The sequence below is a fragment of the Dermacentor andersoni genome, chromosome 1, assembly GCF_023375885.2.
Source record: "Dermacentor andersoni chromosome 1, qqDerAnde1_hic_scaffold, whole genome shotgun sequence".
In the NCBI taxonomy this organism is placed as follows: domain Eukaryota; kingdom Metazoa; phylum Arthropoda; class Arachnida; order Ixodida; family Ixodidae; genus Dermacentor; species Dermacentor andersoni.
Window position 1 is genome coordinate 286,350,956 of NC_092814.1, and position 18,510 is coordinate 286,369,465.

At 47.2% G+C, this 18,510-nt stretch overlaps 1 long non-coding RNA gene across 1 annotated transcript in view; it reads right to left on the bottom strand.

Annotated features, from left to right (window-relative positions):
- Positions 1–2,726: 2,726 nt before the first annotated feature.
- The window catches only part of LOC140213737 (uncharacterized), a 47,563-nt gene continuing 31,779 nt past the window's right edge, over positions 2,727–18,510 (bottom strand). The window contains exons 2-3 of the long non-coding RNA XR_011890662.1: positions 13,568–13,767; positions 2,727–3,264 (exon numbers count right to left, since the gene is read on the bottom strand). This is a non-coding gene — a long non-coding RNA (uncharacterized lncRNA). The remainder of the gene's footprint in view (positions 3,265–13,567; positions 13,768–18,510) is intronic.

The following is an 18,510-nucleotide window of genomic DNA, read 5'->3' on the forward strand; positions in this document are numbered from 1 at the left end:
CGCGTGCGATGCTCTACCAATTGAGCTACCGCGGCGCCGTTCTCCCATCCACTTTCTGGGGTATTTATGTGTTGCTACTAGAACCCTGGGGGTGTCTCAATTGGTAGAGCATCGCAGGCGTAATGCGAAGACATGGGATCGTTCCCTACCTGCGGCAAGTTGCTTTTTCATCCACTTTCATTTCCATTTATTTATAATTTCATTCATTCAGTTAGTAAGTACAAGTCATTTTCCCTGTGTTGTCCTTGCTGTCTTTGTTTGTTGGCTTCTTATGCTGTGATTATTAAATATCGGGCCCCTCGCTTAACCCCCTTTCTTCTCGTTCATTACATAACGAGGGCCTCAAATCCGCCAACATCGATGCCTTCAGGTAGCACGTGTGGGTTTATTGAACAGTTGCCTTCACCCAAAAAGATCACGTACTCGTCACGCCTGCGGCAGAAAGGGTGTTCCACATCCGCCACCAAAGTTTATGAGTGGTGGCGCTGGCTAACACACCCAGGGTTAATTCTAGTAGCAACACATAAATACCACAGAAAGTGGATGGGAGGACGGCGCCGTGGTAGCTCAATTGGTATAGCACCGCACGCGTAATGCGAAGACGTGGGATCGTTCCCCACCTGCAGCAAGTTGTGTTTTTTCATTAACTTTTATTTCCATTAATTTATCATTTCTTTAATTCAGTTAGTAGGTGCAAGTGATTTCCCGTGTTGTCATTGTTGGCTTCTTATGCTGTGATTATTAAATATCGGGCCATTCGGTTAACCCCCTTTCTTCTCCTTCATATCTATATATATATATATATATATATATATATATAACAGTTGGGGTAGGGCATTTAAACAGGGGTAGCTGGCCCATGCCGTCGTCCGATTCATCCACGTTAAGAACGTTCTTGAATGGAGGAACTTATTCTCATCGAGAACGAGGAGTACTGGGTTTATTTACAATATCTCCATTAAGAGTCGAGAACATTCCATTTCATCAGTCTAGCAAGACTGAAAACGAAGCGCACACCGAGGAGCCGAAAACGTCTGCTTAAAACCCCTCTGTCCTCCCTAGATCCCTAGACCAGGGAAACTGCTCTCCAACCTTTGTCCAATCGGAGCATCTAAAGTCGTCGAAGGACCCGCCTTTGAGGGTGAAGTTTCACACACTCACTCCCGCACCTTTGTTTCACTGAGCACACCGAAAGGAGTGGGGCCTCGTAGACAGGGGTTGCCACGCTTGACTCAAGCTGGTACGTCTTGGTTCCTGAGATGGCCCCGCAGTTAGCTGCTACGTCGATTACCGGGGGCCATGAGAAAACGCCTTAGAACACCTTTTTCCAGACATTTTCTTGCTCCTATTGGTCCGTGAAGGTGACTGTGAACCAACAAACAATAATCGGTCCGCCAAACGTGCCTTGCCTTGGTGGCGCTGCAATCTGTCCGAGGGTAGAGTCACTGTATGTGCTACCGCAGGTAGCTACCTACGGTAGCATATAGAGTAACTCTATCCGAGGGGTACGCACTGTTGGCGTCACGAAGCGATTCTTTGTAGCGGGCAGGGAGAGGTTAGAAGGTCACTAACCCCGCTAGCCGATCGTAACCATAAATATATATATATATATATATATATATATATATATATATATATATATATATATATATATATATATATATATATATATATATATATATATATATATATATGTTCACCTACAGCTTGCAAAATGGCAATTTTAATGAAGGTGACCAGCGAGCGCGCGCATCAACAGAAGTCCATTTTTTTAAGACACTGAATAATGTCTCTCTCATTCAACCTCGTATTATGAAAGTGAAAGCTGCAACTGCTTTTCTATATAGGACTAACTTCCTAGGACAGCAGGGTCTGCTTGACAGGCTCACAGCGACACATATAAAACAACCGGCGCTCCCCTTTACCATTCTATTGTAAATATAATAGTACATTCGACTGGTTTCTACCGCGTCTAGACTCGTTTTGCAGTGATGGCGAGCACTCTCGAGAATGTAGTTAAATAAAGACAGTCCAAGCCAAGCATTCAACTGCTCTCAAAGCAATCTGAGGGCAATCTCAAAGCTATCTGTGACCGTAAGTCCTAAGTCACCATCGCACACAATTCGAAGGTGACAGCGCCTCCGAGCACTTCAAGCTGGAGCATACCACTCTGAATGAAACAGCCGAATGTGTTTAGAGCACCCGATTTCGCCCAGCCGTATGTACAGCACGTCCTCGGACTGCTTTACAAAAAAGAGTTCTCGAAGGTAACCATGCAGTCGAATGTACGATAAGAGCACTGTTAATGGCCTGTATCCTTATACACTGACGAGTCTGCGTATACGTGGCACCGGTTGACGGGTCACCAAAAGCGCTATTATGCGGTAAGGAAGAAAGCTCATCGCCACTTGCCGGTTTTATTTCACTTGTTAACGGCGCACTTGCAACCGCAGTTGCCACCGCCAACTGGGGCAAAAAAAAAAAAAAATACTAAATAATCACACGGACGAAAACAAGGCGCAGTGCTGTTAAGACATCGACTGAAGAGCACGGCGTACATTTACCCACCCGGGTTCCTCGCTATAACTGCGCCGTCGAAGACGCTATACGAGTACGAAAATAGCGCCGGTCCTCTTTATGACCTTCCTTTTGTGCCGTGTCTCTTGATTGCGCCTTAAGAATATTTGTCAAATACCAGTGCCAGAGTCAAACAAATTGCATCTTGGTGGATGGATGTTACAGGGCTCATGTTTAATACAGCGGCAGCCACAGTAACTGAAGTTACGTGCCGCTCTCATTTTCGGCGTCACGCAAACGGAGTGGGAACGAGAAAGTTTTTTTTTTTTTCAAGTTACGCGCAGGAAGCAAAATGGAACAGCAAGCCCACTGTTACAGAGGTGACCAATCATGAAAAGCTCGAGCGTCGCACCAGTTGTCGACGGCGAGATTGGCGACGGTCGTGGCGTAGCTGTAGTATTCCGAAGGTGGCTCCCAGCGGGAGCACGCGTACGCGTTGAAGTCCTCGCACGGGTCCACCGCTACGTCCAGCTTGGACTCCATGAGGCGCGCGTGCGACAGGCACTCGTCGCTGCGGCAGAACGGATCCGTGTGCGGCGCGTGCGGAATCCATGCCTGCGCCACGAGGACCACGACCAACAGCGTGACGGCGAGGAAGGCGCCGAGAGCGAGGGCCATCTCCACGGTCTTGCGGGGCACGGAGCGCAGCCTGGCCGCTTGAACGTTCACCGGCGTGGAGGCGGGGGCCTGCACGCGGAACCCACGCAAACACGTGAGACAGGAACACGCGCGCGCATGCGCTGGAGTCTCGCGACACTTTCACCCGCGCCGAGTGTTTCAGGGACGACTGACACCCGTATTAAAGACGCCCCTCCAGTCGACGCACCGGCTAACCCAATGATTATGATGACTTCTAATGTCATTCACATTGAAACGAGGCGGCGACAAATAGTCATTTAGCCTACTTGAGCTAGGAAGGTTTTACAACATCTATTGCAGTCTACATACTTCTATATCGTGAGGTTACCAATGTCAGTAACGACCCATGGTCCATCGCTTCCGACCTTTTTTTCCAGCAAATAGACAAAATGTACCTTGTTTATCTTAACCACTGACCAGTTGAACATTCCCATCAGCTTTGAACATGAGCGCTTCTGAAAGGTGGACATTCCTTCCGTACGCTCTTCCTCGCTGGTGAATATTTACACTACAATGTGCTGAGTCGTCTCCGGACTTTTGCCGCAGCGGACACACGACTCATCATGTTGCTCTAGTATGTTGTGGTATGTATGTGGTATATTTGCTCTGGCATGTTTGCGCCTGTAAGGAAGTGAATGGCAGCGCTGCTCCTCGACTGAAGTCGTCTACTGCGATTCGGTGACAATTGACGGCGGTTCTTCTTAAAAAAAAAAGATTTTGCATGCGAGATTCTCTCAGCGCCTACTCGACTGCACTGGAGAGAAGCTGGAGCAACATAGTAATCACCTAGAATTGAAGCGCACGCAGTGTCTTCTACGGTCGAGGGTCAGCTCTGCGTCCCAATCGTTTGAGTTGAGCGAGAAAAAGCTTCAAGTCGAGGCCAGTGTGAGTATAAGGCGATTTTCAAGCACTCCACATGCAGAGCTTTTACGAGAGTATGTTTTACGCAGCATCCTCATTCACGGCGGCGGACGTCCCGAACTGGACATGTCCATCGAAGTGACACACATATGAATGAATCAGTGACTAATTACATTTCATGAACAACTTAAGTATAATTGTTTGCTAAGTATTTAATTAGTATTTATAGCATTGAGCTGTAGTTGCAGGATTCAAGCCAGCCGGCACTCAAAGAAAATCATGAGCTTGGCACCAGTTTCTTGAAATACGCGTGCGACATGTGTAACGGAATACATCGGCGTTCCAGTTAATATTTCTCCATACCCCATAAAAAGATTGTGCAGGAAATATCGACGATGATTGTCAATGTAAGCGGATAGCCCGAACGAACGGAAGCTCAGGCGCGACAGTCCCCGTCCCCCAGTGCTGCCAAACTCGGAAGCCAGTTTTCCCCTAAATCGGATAAGGAAATTCCCTAGATTTCTCTAGATATTTGTAATATACAGTTGTTCAGTTCGTCCATATTATTTTCGTAAAGATAAACTTTTTGTTCAAATATACTGCGAATTTATAATTAAAAAATATTTCCCAGTTCGTTTTTATGAACTTAAATAATGAAGTCGCTGCATTCAAATTGCAATGTTGTTGCAATGCAGGGTGCGCTAACCAGAGTTCTTCGTACTAACACAGCATCCTGCCTGAAGCTATATTCACAGAATATAGTTTCAGTTCACGTCAGTACACGTTTATACTTCGCTCGACATGAGAAACAGATTTGGACAACAGTAAAATGCCAAGAATGGCAACCTTAATTGAATTGTAAGGAAGCTGGCACACTGGACAATGGTCCTTGCAGAATGTAGCCGTGTCAAAACAGCGAGTCACTTAACGACCCCAATATGAAATGTGCAATCATTATTTTTTAATGGATGCCCGGACGTACCGACGCGCAACACCACCACGCTTATACGCGCTTTCAAGTCATTTGCAGCAAAGCATGCAGGTAGGCATCCAACTTGTTTTATTTCCTCAATGCCGAAACTCACCTAAACACGTGACCACTGCGATTCTACAATGCGACTGTACAAAGCTGCTCTGCCTATGGACGCTTACGGGTAAACTTGCGCGCTACGCAGCGCCCCGACCACGTTGTCGTGTAATGGAGTTCTCGCTAGGTATATGTGCCCGCCTGTACCCGCCTGTACCCGCCTTCGTATTACATCATACGTTGTTTTGACGGTTACAGATAAATATGTCATTAAAATGGCACATAAATTGACAGTACCGCTATGCTCCATTACCGAGCCCAGGAAATCCACACCTTGTCGTTTACTTAGCGATAGTAACCCCCCCCCCCCCCCCCAATTTTCTAAAAGTAGCGAGAACTGCCGGCTGCTCCTTCTGGTGTGGGCCAAGAGAAAAAGATTTATTTGTGCGAGCCCTACGACCCGGTTACACTAAGCGGCTGTGTGACACTAGGCGGCCAATCCGAAAGTTCGGCAGCTCTTTCAAGCTCCTTTCCCTTTGTGTGAACAAACTGAGAAGAAACTGGCGACTGCGCAAGCAGTCCGGGGCGCCAGCGTGCGCGCCGGTTCAGAACGGGGAAAGATGCGCGAGGCGCGCGTGGTCTGGCAGCTGTTCCAGGTCCAAACGGTCATGTGCAGTTGTCTTCCACTCGCGTAGCTCGGCGGCGAGATCAAAGTCTTTCGCTATTTTTATAAGATACAGGAGTTTTAGGCGAACGTAAAACCCCAATATTTAGAAGTAGCGCCATCTCCGCCACTCTCTCCCGCTTCGCGCTCGTTTCTCCCAGCGCGCTCTCGCGTGCTCCCTTGTCCGATTCAGTGTAAAAGACGACGCCACGCGTCAATGCGAGTGGGATGACGGCTTTTTAGTTTGGTGCTTTTGTTTTAGTTCCTATTTATTTGCTGTCGTACTGAAATTACATCCGAGATCCTTATTTGAACTATCGGAAGAAGAGAAAGCGGTACTAACGAAATTTTACGGGAAGAACATGTAAAAAAAAACATGTATGCTTTGGAGTCGCAACAGGGATAGCGTGGGAGCACACGTTCGCGTCTCGGTACAGGTTTTCGCTAAGCATGGTTTGTAAATCGTCGCAAATGGCTGTGGAGCACGGCTGCCTCAAAGTGTTCATCAGAAACAGAAGCTACAAATCTTCCTTGGGTACCGCCGACTTTAACTGATCAGTTATACAGCTACGTCGTTAGGGCGAACGAAAGGGGTGACTGAAGCCACATCAGCCATTCGGGCATGGTGTGCCCAGAGCCTGGAGCCTAGAGCATGCTGGGTACGTCGTCCGGCTCCAGCTTCTTGGCGAAATCGCGCATAATCAGTGGCTCAAATTGATCATCCGAAAAATTATCCTAAATATTAAACAAAAGAGAAAAAAACATTCTACGTGAATTATACATACGCCCCGAAAAAGATTCGTCGTGGACAAACATTACCGAAAAAAGTAAGTATATCGTCAATTTCGATCGAATGAGCACCGTTTCCCACAAAATTTTCAAAGCTGGAAGAGCAATTTCTTGCTTAAGTATTATCGGGTACAAGTCTGATTTCTTTCTTGTGTATTCTAACAGTTTAATAGGCGCTGTATTTTTTAAACGGTAAACACACATGTTGAAAAACGCATGAGTATCCCTCCGTTTTTCTTATATCAAGAACCATGCGGAAACTCCACTGGTGTAATAAGTATGCGTAACCATACGCCCAAATTTAAGTTGGCCCACACCCAAATTTCAAGTTGACCCACTCCCAAATTTAAGTTAGCCCACTCCCAAACTTCAAGTTGGCCGACCTTCAAAATTAAAGTTGGCTCACCCCTACTCTTAGCTTCCCCGTGTATTTTCTACGAAGCTCTATGTATCCTGTGCGTATTCTCTCTTATCTGTTTTTTGTTTTCAATTGTTCCTTATCGCTTATGAAGCTACCAATCACCTACATTTAAGCTTAAACCCCATGAGTGCGATTTTGTGCGCGACAGCGACCAGCGACAGCTTCGAGCGACGGATCGGGCCGTCGCTTGAACAGATCGCTCGGTTCCGCAAATCTAGAATTCGTCGCTCGTCGCCCGGAAGTGTTATGAGCGACTAACCAATAGCGCGAAACCGTAACTGGGGCCCTATAACGTAAAATTATTCCAATATGTTTTTATTCCAATCTCCTGACGTCAAATTTGCGTAACCGCTGACGCAAGCATCGGGCGGTCACCCGCGGGGTTGTCTCAACAGACCAATCAAACGCTCTCCTCGTTCATAGAAGGTCACTTTAGTTTGCTTGAAAACCGAATAACATTGCCTACACTGAGCAGCTTGTCTTATCCAATTGGCTATATATATATATATATATATATATATATGCGAGAAAAAAGGGGGAAAAAAGGGGTCTGAGAGTGGTTGCAAGCCAACCAATACAGGATTAATTAATTAGCACTAATTATGTAATTAGGCGGAATGCAAAAACTAATATGAAGATCTCCCAGCGATGGCAAATAATACAGCCTTGGTTCTGTCCAGCTACGTGGCATTTGCGTATTTTTAAATCTTAGTTCGTGACAGTTGGGAGGAAGCTAAGATTAAAGCTCCACGGTTTCAACTTCAATTTTCTATGCGGCATATACAGATGTCGCTATATATATATATATATATATATATATATATATATATATATATATATATATATATTTTCCACATTTTCCACCTATGCGTAGAGCTAGGAAACTTCCATGAAGTTGGCCACACCGTCGCTTCCTCTCTTTCGCTGACCGCCGACCGCCACCCACCACGAAAACACGCTAAAAGGCAAAAAAAGAAAATATGTTCGCTTTAAAAGGCAACTTGAAGGAGTGCTAAAGCACGATCCCCACCCCAATCCCCCGTACTCAGAGGTAAAAATGAAATATCTTTCAAAAACCTTTCGATTAATACGAACTTGAAGAACAAAAAACACTGAAGACCAAGATAGCCAGCTGTATTGAGGCGGTATGCGATCCGTATTAAATTGCACACCCCTTGAAGTGCACAGGCTTGTGAGAGCCAAAGTCATATTAGTTTATCCTTCCTTCAATGGGAAAAAAAAAATCGTCGGTGGCTTGACGAGACGATAACGACATCGACCACAGCATGTCGACGACTGCACGACGGCGAGCATGGTTCTACCCGGGATGCAGCACTCCTCGGCGGCCAAGGCCACACCTGCTTTCGACGAAGCTAGAAGTAAAGCTCCACCGTTTCAATTTCAATTTTCTATGCGGCATATACAGATGTCGCTATAAGAAAAAGCGAGCACTCGCTGGCATTCTGTCGCTGACATTCACGGTAGCCTTTGAACCTTTCAAGTGACGTGCAGCAGATAGTATGGGCCAGTAGTACACTCTCCGCCTAAATGAAAGAGAGCCTCGGATTTGCGTTCAAAGCCGGCAATTTTGCTTGAGTGTGCTTGTGATGGGGAAAACTTTCATGAGCGGGATACTTCAACAGGCAAACAACATAACAAATACCAGTGAGTGAGCTTCTCACTTGCACGTTAGCAAGAATAGCCGCATAAATGAGGTGAATTCTCTTTGCGGAGATCTAGGTCGCTATAACTAAAAGGCATTCCAATTGTTTCTATTATTAGCATTGTATTAGCACTCCGTGCTTGGTCACAAATTTCAGGGCCACGCCCACTTCGCTTGTCTGTCCCGCGAAGCGACGAAAACTGCGAAAGCGCCCCATCTCAAAATGAGATGTACGCACTGCTTATGCATGAGCAGGCACCACGCACTTATTTAGCCCACGCCCGTGCTCAAAGGAGTTTCGTAAAACGGTGTTTGCGCACATATTTCTGTTTTTATAAGCTCGTATTCACAAAAGAATCTTACGCTAGCAAAGTTCGCAAGAGAAAATTTCAGCCTGACAATCCAACTGTGGTGGTGGACATAGTATTAGCGATGGCGGCCGTCCAATGACAGAAAGCACTTACGAACGGAGAGCTTGAGAATTCGGCCCCTGGTTTTCCACTTGATTGCAGCAAACACACTTCTCCTCGATCGAATGTACACCTCCGAAGCCGAGACCTCCAATTCAAGTAAAGGCAGCGCGCCTCGTAATGCCGATCAGATGATAATGATGACGATAATAATGTTTATTGGCGTTCCCTTTGAAACGGGACACGGAGCCTAGCCTGCTTGATTTCATCGGGTTTTACTACATCTATCGCCCTCTAGCCTTTTGCCTATCTGACCTCGATCTTAACTTTCATATTTAAAACTTCTGTCACTATATTGTATTATTACGTATGTTGCCTATCTGATCTCGATCTTAACTTTCATATTTAAAACTTCTATCACTATCCCCATCACAACTATCTTCCCAGCATAGTTCTCGCATTCTACGCTTGCGCGTTGGCTACTGTTGTCTACTATGTTGGCTACTGCAATCATAAGACTGGTCATTTCTTTTCATCCATGTTCCTTAGTCTTTTTTTCAAAACCAATCTTGCTCCGTGCTTCTCTGACTTCAGAAGAAGCCCAATCCATGCCAATCTTGGACTGCCTCTATTGTGGTTTTACCGTAGGCCCCCAAAGCCAGTCGGGCGGCGTGCGCTGTCGAACTACCGTCTACTACGCTAGAACTGCTGGGGGGCGCCTCAATGGAACGGCTAGGGAGCGACAGCGCGCGCCGCCCGATCTCGGAGCCCATGGACGTGAAATCAACGTATATATATATGGCTACGGCTGTAAACATCGGAGTGTTTACGTTTATTTCGAAATATATTCTATCCGCTTTTGCTTTAAAAATATATGACATGTCGCTTCCAGTAGCGCGCAACTGCTCATTTATTCAGCGCTCCTGTAAAAAAATTAAGTCGCTATAACGAAAAAAATTATGCAGAAACCATCGGAGATAAAAAGATTATCTAAATAAGCGAATAGTTGTTATTTCGTTGAATGGTCCGTGGATCACTCAAATGCAACGGGTGTATTAGAAAGAGGCCGAAGATATCTCACTTAAGGCTTTAAAAAACGTCCATTGTAATCCATGAATTTATTGTGCAATGTTTTGGACGAGTGAAAACAGACGTTTTCGTGCTACAATAAATAGTCTCAATTTAATTCTTCGATATGTTTCTATACTGAGTGTCCCACTGAAACAACAGCCGACCAGGACTACCGCACCGAAAGAGTCATTAAGGAAGTACTTATCGAAGTAATCGCTAGCGCAGCAGTTGGAGATGGTTGCTGATCTACCCGTTCGTGGCGTTGAGCGCGGAGCTTTCTCGTCTAACACAGTCGTTGCTGCCGTCTCACCCCTCTTGGCAGGGTGATGTTGTCGAGCCTTTTCGGCACCCCACACACGACGTGGCTTTGACAACTCTTCTTCGGTGAGGATCCCTTTAGGGCGGCGCTCTTGGCACCCGTTTCACGCTACCGCGATCGTCTAAAGGCCACCGCAAGCTAAGCAAGAGCAAGCAGACCGATCGGAGACGCCAGCACCACCAGCTCACTTCTTCCTCTCCTCTGTGATGCCAGCGTGACTCTGTGCTGCTCATGCCCCTATCGTAGGCGCAGGGACAACTCTCCTCCCCCGGTGATGCACCTTCACTCCGCTAGCTAGGCCCCACTAAAACCCTCTGCACATCGGTACGCTCTTCGCCTCTCCCCAGCTGCTGGGATTGCTATCGTGTCAGAAAAAGCAATCTATTCGCTTGAACTTTTTCGTTACCGCTAGAAATGTGTCATGTGTCCATAAAGTTGCGATAGCAATTATAAAGACAGTTAAGGCGCATTTATGCCGTTGTCGGCAGCGTCGCCGTGATGTTCCGTGTAACGCAAGGGTGATAACACCGGCGCGGCGCGTCGGATGCTGTATGTGCGAGTGAAAGCACGCGAGGGAAGCCCACGATCGTGGCTCTATCTGGTACGCGCGAAGGAAGAATGCGGAGAGCGAACACGCCTTCTTCCGTCGTGCGAAAGGCCGTGGGGGATAGGAGGGAAAGAGGGGTGGCGGCGTAGAGCTCCGGCAGCCATTGCGCATTTCGCGACCGGGCGCAAGGGGAACTGATTGCGGCTCAATCTGGCACGCGATATATGGAAGAAAGCGAGGAGGCAGCACGGGAGGGAGGGGGGAGGGGGGCTTCGACTTTGCCAACAAGCGCGTACTTAGCACGGCCGCGCGGGCGCGCCCTATCTTGAAAGGGATTTGCAGACGGTTCATGCCTTTATGCGCGCTGTATTCTCGCCGCTCTTGCATTGAAGCGATAGACGGCACGAAGGTCACTTCGCTCGCTGCTGCTGCCTCGCTTGCGCGCACCAACCTTTCGACATACTGTGTCCGCGTTCATCGAGTGTGATGTGTTCATGTTTGCTGGTACGCGCTGACACCATGCTTGTTAATTCAGTTAGTAAGTCAATGTTTTCAAGTTTATACGGCCGATAAAACTGCTATCATTACTTCGTAGAGCTGTCTACTAATTTGCTGTCGCAATCGATGATTCATCTTTCGGGCGAGACTGCGACTTTTTATGGTTTAACGTTTTGTTTCACAACATTGAAGTCGCAATGTATACCGTGATGCATCAAATTATAGCCTGATTACTGGTGTTTGTTTGGATGTAAAGCATCAGTAAGTGCTCGAATGGCTTTTGAGAATTCTTATGTGAAACTTTAAAGAAGCACCTCAAGGAACGCGAATGAAAGTAATAATTTGCTATTTTTTTGTATGAGTACTGACAGTAAAAAAAAAACTTAAATATACAAAATGTGGACCTGGGCTCCCAGTTCCAAACTTTTATAAATCAGATCTTACAAAAGAAAACGGGAAATGGGTAAATTCCTATTGTACGGGCAACATTTTCTTTACTCATTGCAGCAGGCACCTAGTTCGTCTTCAACTGCATTATTTAGGCTCCCGAATACAATAGTTGTCAGGTCAGGAAGAATGCAGAAGCCTCCTCATATTTGATTATTGCGTTCGATCAGCTTTGCTGCGCAAGCAAGGTGGTCTAGTGTGCGTTCAACTGGCGCTGGAGCCTCCACGTGCTTTGTTGAGTTCTTGTACAGTGCTGTACAGCAATGTGGAGTTGTGTACAATATTGTACAGTAATGAATAATGAACTCAGTGGCAGCACTAGCAGGACGGGGCATATACATTCCCCACTTGATGATGTATAACTCTGGCACGGCGTATACGGCTGGAAGGCATTCGTAAACTACAGACAATGCAAATGCTACAGCCATGGCTGACTCATCGGACAAGCATTGTGATAAGCCAAAAAATGCTGTAACAGTATTTTCTGTCTTTTGTTGCGATAGCAATTATATGGACCCTCCAGGGGCATTACCGACGTCGTCGTCATCGTTGGCGTCGCCGCACTGTTCCGTATAAAGTCGAAGTGCGATAACATCACGGCCGCGCGCCGTATGCTGTGGGTGCGGCTGAAAGCGTGTAAAGCTCAGCCGTGAAGGCTGGTGGCTCGACCTCACACGTGCAAGGGAGGAAGCGCGCCGTCTTCCATCGCGCGCAAGGCAGCAAGGGCGGGGGGTGGGCGTCTACTCCTGCGGCGACTGCGTATGGCGCGGCTGACTGCGGCTGCGCGGGGCCTATCTTGAAAGCGATCTGCGGTCGGGACAGAGTCTAGGTGCGCCGAGGGCTGATGGTTTCGCGTGCGCTGTGTTCTCGCTCAGCTCAGTTCGCGTTGAAGCGAGAAGCAGCACAAAAGGCAACTGCTGCTACCGATGTTCGTCAAGCAAGCGTTTTGACAAAGAGTGTCCGCGGTCATCGAGTGAGATGCGTTCATGTTTGCCTGTGCGCGCGTGATACCATGCTTGTTAATTTGGTTGGTAAGCGAATGTTTTCAAGTTGATACGGTCAATAAAACTACTACGCTAGCTTCGTACAGCTGTCTAATAAATTGCTATAGCAATCGGTGCTTCCCGTTTCGGGCGAAACTGCGACATATTTTTTTTTCTTGTGAACCATTTACCTATTGCTGCCTGAGGTTGTTATAACTCTCTGCGTGTACAGCAAATGTCATTCGTTCTTTGTGTGAAACACAGAAGCGTAGGTACGTCGCAAAATACGCCCCTTCCATATGCGCCAGTTGTCAGTAAGAATAGACGTTAACAGTGTTGTCTACTTCAACGATGGTCCCTCGCTGTCGTCTCGCTACTGTAGAGGGCATGTAGTGCGCGGGAAACAATGTATAACTGCGTGCGAATAAGAGCCAAAGCGCGCTTTCAGTGACAATGCGAATTTGAAAACTGCTCCAGGAACATAGCTGGCGCGCTTCCTGCTTTATGCAGGAGCAACCAAGGGAGCCATCATGGAGCGACCGTTCCGGAAGAGACTCCTCAAATTTGCTGACATGCTTTCCATTATAAGTGTGTCATAAGGAGCCACTGGAAATTCAGTAATAGAAAAAACCGACCGTGACTTGCACTCACGGAACACTCCATAGAGATGGGACCTCGCTTGATCGCAGGCTTCAGAGGTGCCCTTCCGTTAGCTCCACCAGCGCCGCCTTTCAGGGTTATGTTGCCAATGTTTGCGCGAACCGACAGCGCAGCCGCGACCGCCTCAGCTCCACTTTCCAAGTCGATGGGTGCCAGCACACCTATCTCGGCTGGCGAGGGCTCCCCGAAGGCTGCAAGTTGAAGGGAAACGTATCGTTCCTTTGTATTATACAGTACATGAAGTAGGCAAACATCGGTTACACTCATAGCCACAAGCTAGTAGCGGGTTTAAACCAAAATGTGAAAGCACGCGCAACAAGTAGGGTTAAAAAAGGCAAACGGTAAATGTCAAATAAGCTTTAGTTTTTGTTCACGAATAAAATAGATACGAATAAACATATGTCTAAAGTATAAGGTGTAACACATAAAATGAAAACAAGAAATGCTAAACGACCAACAACGCGATGTATGTAGTGCAGACAGTTTCTTGCGCGCAGTTAGAAATAAGGTGTAATCGTACGCATGATGATGATATGCGATGTTTAATGGTACAAGGGCCAGGTCAGACCAAAGAACGCCATGCAAGTGATTGTGAGTATTTAATGTAACAATGAAGTGGAAAGCATTGATGGAATGCGGCTGTATATGGGCCTAAAAATAGTCATTGTGCAGTGCGTAACACATAGATGTATTAAGGTTATGACAATGGTTTTAAAGTTTCCTGTGAACGTAAAAGATTTGAAAGAATGGTCTTTTAAGATGTGTACACTCGTGAGCAAAAGTATACGAACCACAGGGTCACCCAAAAAACAGAATTTCTTCGTAATTAACACGCATAAGCGGAAACTGACGCTTGCGCTAGAAAATTCGTAATACAAATTATGGACTGCAGTCTCTAATTTCAAGCTGCATTCACAGACCGAGGAGCAAATTAGTTTTATCGCGCAATCCGTGGTCCGTATACTTTTTCTCACGGGTGTACGTGCCATTGGCACTGCTGCTACATCAGAAACCTAGGATACAAGGCCTTGGAGGCATGTGCCATACAAATGCTACTATCGCAGCAGTAGCCTCTGTTAAGAGGTCGTGCTACGAATCTATCGGGCTAGGGACTTGTAATGAATGAACATCATTTAAATATATTAAAAGTGACTTGCTGCTGAAAAATGAGTCCACATGAAGCAACATTGCTGTATGAAGAGGAATATCCTGTCTGTAAGCTAGAGAAAATTTTTTTTTCAGCTTATGATTCACGGCACTCCACCAGGACACGTACAACGGTCAGCGTCCCTCCACTTTTAACGAAGACAGGAAGTTTACCAGCAGTCAGCAACTAAGAGTGGGTCCCTTAGGTATGGCCTGTCCTTAGTCAACAAAGAATTACTTCAGTTTGCATTTTTCCGTTGTTGGTCGGCAATTACCCAACTCAGGCTTAATTAAATGAAGCTTATTCGACGTTTCAGTGTTCCAGATTCGCTGCCAGTATGTCCTAGTTTTTCTGCGGAGAAAAGGCTTCAAGTCGCTCACAGGGACAGGTATGAAAGTTTTGCTCGCTTTCGCTGTAACATATGTAGGCATCTGGTCTGCCAACACGTTCCCCTTGATGCCTCTGCAGAGGCATCAAGGGCCGGGCACCCAACAGGGCCACATGCCCAACACCCAACAGGGCACCCAACAGGGCACCCAGCAGATCCCAACAAGCTGGTTTGACATAAACGTAGTTCACAGAAATGAATAAAGCTCGTTGAGTACAGGATTTTTGTTTTTGCAGAATGACATTAAGGTCTTTTACTAGACTCAAAGAGTCAGTGAATATGATGGCACTGGGTAGGTAGGTTTTCCTGATACATTTAACTGCCGACATTGCTGTGTATGCCTGAGCAGAAAAGATATTTTTTTTCCGGCTGCAAGACATCAGATACTGAGGATGATGGACCAACCACTGCAAAAGACACGCTAGCATGGAACTTTGATGCAACAGTATAAGATTCCGAGCATGACTACTTTAACTGGAGGTATAGAAAGTGCATTCGGATATGCTCCTGTGGAGCGTGCTTTGTAACATGAACAAACGACGTGTCACGTTAATTAAGCTGCTACTGCCACGGCGGTATGAGCTTTGCTGGGGCCTTTAGACGAGGTTCTAAAAGTTGGATACCCATCTCATCACTGAGCTTCCTCACACGCAGTGAAAAGGGCTCCTTTGCTGTTAGTCGATTGCGAACAGTGTGGTGCATGTTATATCATTTATGGTTGCGCAACCTGGATGTTCAGAGTTTGCGTGTATTTTCAGAAAATATGTAAAGCTAGAGTATGACCTTTGCAAGTGACCACTCGTTCAATCCCGTGTAGAGGCTATGCAGAGGACTTGTCCTGAAAGAACCTGTGGCCAGGCGGATACCCAAATGATGAATTGCATTCAGCATCTTCAACGCGCATGGTGCGACACAGTGGTACACCATGGCACCATAGTCTAACCGTGTACATATGCGACTTTTGTACAGGTCCAAAAGGCACTTCCTGTCGCTACTCCATGTGGTGTATGACAGAAGTTTAAGAGGTTCATTGTTTTCATGAATTTCGTCCTGAGATACTTGATACATGGTATGAACGCTAGTTTTGAATCCAAGATAATACATAAGAATTTATTTTCACGCTGACAGTGAGCTCATTTCCATTGATAAAACATACTAGGGATCGGTGTTGCGACTCTCTTTTTGGAGGAGAGCATGCAAGTACTTTTCTGTGTGTTCAGTTTAAAACAGTTTTCATCCGCCCATCCAGATCATTTGTTTAAAGGGGCCCTGAACCACTTTTTATCGAAGTGGAGAAAGACATCTGAAGTGAAGATAGGCTATTTCATAACCACTTTGCCGCAAAAAGTACTTAAATACGTTCAGTAGAAGCGGAGTTATCGGCAATCAAACACGGCCTCAGCTGTGCTCCCTTTCCTCCTCCAATGCCTTGCACTGCGAAGGCTACGGCGGAGACGTCACCGTGGCGCGCAGTTCAAATTTCCGATTTGGTGCCTATGCGGACGGACGGAAAAAACTTTAATGGAAAAAGGACCTGCGAGGTTGCCAGCCCGGGCTCAGGCCACCCGGGCATTGTGTGCGGTGAGGCATAGCCTTTCCACCGCTGTCCGGGCCCGCTGTATAGCCCATAATTGGTCGTTTAGTTCTGAGCTAGTCAGAGCGCTTAGCCATCGCTCCTCGAGAAGGTCCGGTTCTATGTTGTCCTCTACGTATACTGAACTGATCTGTGTGCACTTCCACAAGATGTGTGCCATGTCTGCGTGTTCGTGTTTGCAGAGCTTGCAGCTGGCGTCTGGATATTGTGTTGAATTTATTCTGTTTAAGTGTACTGGGTTTCGGAACGTTCTGGTTTGCAATCTTCTCCAATCTGTTTCTTGAGACCTGTTGAGTTGTTTGTGGGGTTGTGGGTATGCTTCTCTTTGTTTCGTGTAGTGTGTCAGTATGTCGTGGTACGTGACCAGTATGTCCCTGTCGTCTTTTATCGCTTCTTCGTCGTCGTCGCCTCCTCCGTCTTCTCCATCGCCTCCGCCGCAGTCCTTCCCCCTTCCCCGGGGGTTGCGGGGTGTTGGGCCGTCACTGGCCGTGCCGCGGTGGGTCAGTTTTCGCGCGACTCGGTGGGCCTTCTCGTTGAGGTTGGGAGGGGCACTCATGGTAACTTCTCCCATATGTGCCGGGGTCCATTTGAGGTATTTGGGTGTAATTATGCCGTTCCTAAAGTCTTCTGCTCTGTGGTTCAGGATTTTGGCCGCCTCGGTGGAGACCCAGCCCTTTGTGAAATTCCTAACAGCCGTCTTGGAGTCGCTGATTATTGTTCTGTATTGTTGCCGACCGCTGATTATAGCCAATGCGATTGCCGTTTCTTCCGCTGCCTCCGACGATCTAGTCCTTACGGAGCCCGCAGTCACGGTCTTTCCTTTCGTGCATACGACCGCCATTGCGAAGAGGGAGTTACCTTTGTCAGCGCCGACACCACCATTATCGTCCCTGTTTCGGGGGTACCGCGCGGCGTCTACGAAGAGCACCCCCTCCCGCGCGCCGTGGTTTTTGAGAATCGTTTTCGTGCGGCATTTCCTTCTCTCGACATTGTGCACGGGGTGCATGTTCTTCGGGATATTTTCCGTGTTAATTGCAGCTCGGATGTCTGGGTGAATCTGCATCTTGGGGCCGTTCATTCCGTGGTAGTTTATGCCGATCTTTTCCATGATTTCTCTGCCCGCCTTGGTTCCGGAGAGTCTTTCGAGTTGCGCTATTCTCTGTGCTTCTGCGATCTCCTCCAGCGTGTTATGCACCCCGAGTTGTAGTAACCTTTCGTTTCTTGTGTATTGGGGGAGACCCAGAGCTGTTCTGTACGCTTTTCTAATGAGCGCGTCGATCCTGTCTTTCTCGGCCTTGTTCCAGTGGACGAATGCCACCACGTACGCGACGTGGCTGATCGCGAAGGCCTGAACGAGCCGTACGACGTTTCTTTCTTTAATGCCCCTCCTGTTGTTGGAGACTCTCTGTATTAGCCGAATGGCCGCCGTGACTTTTTTTTCCAGGCGTGTTATAGTTTCCGTGTTTGTTCCCCTGGCTTCGATCCAGAGACCCAGGACTCTAATCTTTTGGACCATGGGTATCTCCGTGCCTTTCCTCGTGGTTAATCTGATTCCCCTTTTGTGTAGTTCCGCTACGTCTCTGGGCGGTTTGCCGAACCTCCTGGGGCGGTAGAGCAGCAATTCCGATTTTTCCGGCGAGCATTCAAGTCCGGTGCCCTCTAGATGATTTTCGATTGCCTCCACCGCCCCTTGAAGCCTGTTCTCCATATCGCCCTCGCTTGCGTCTTTCGTGGTCCAAATCGTAATGTCGTCTGCATAAACGGTGTGATTAATGCCTTCTATTCGGTCCAGTTTTTCCGATAGT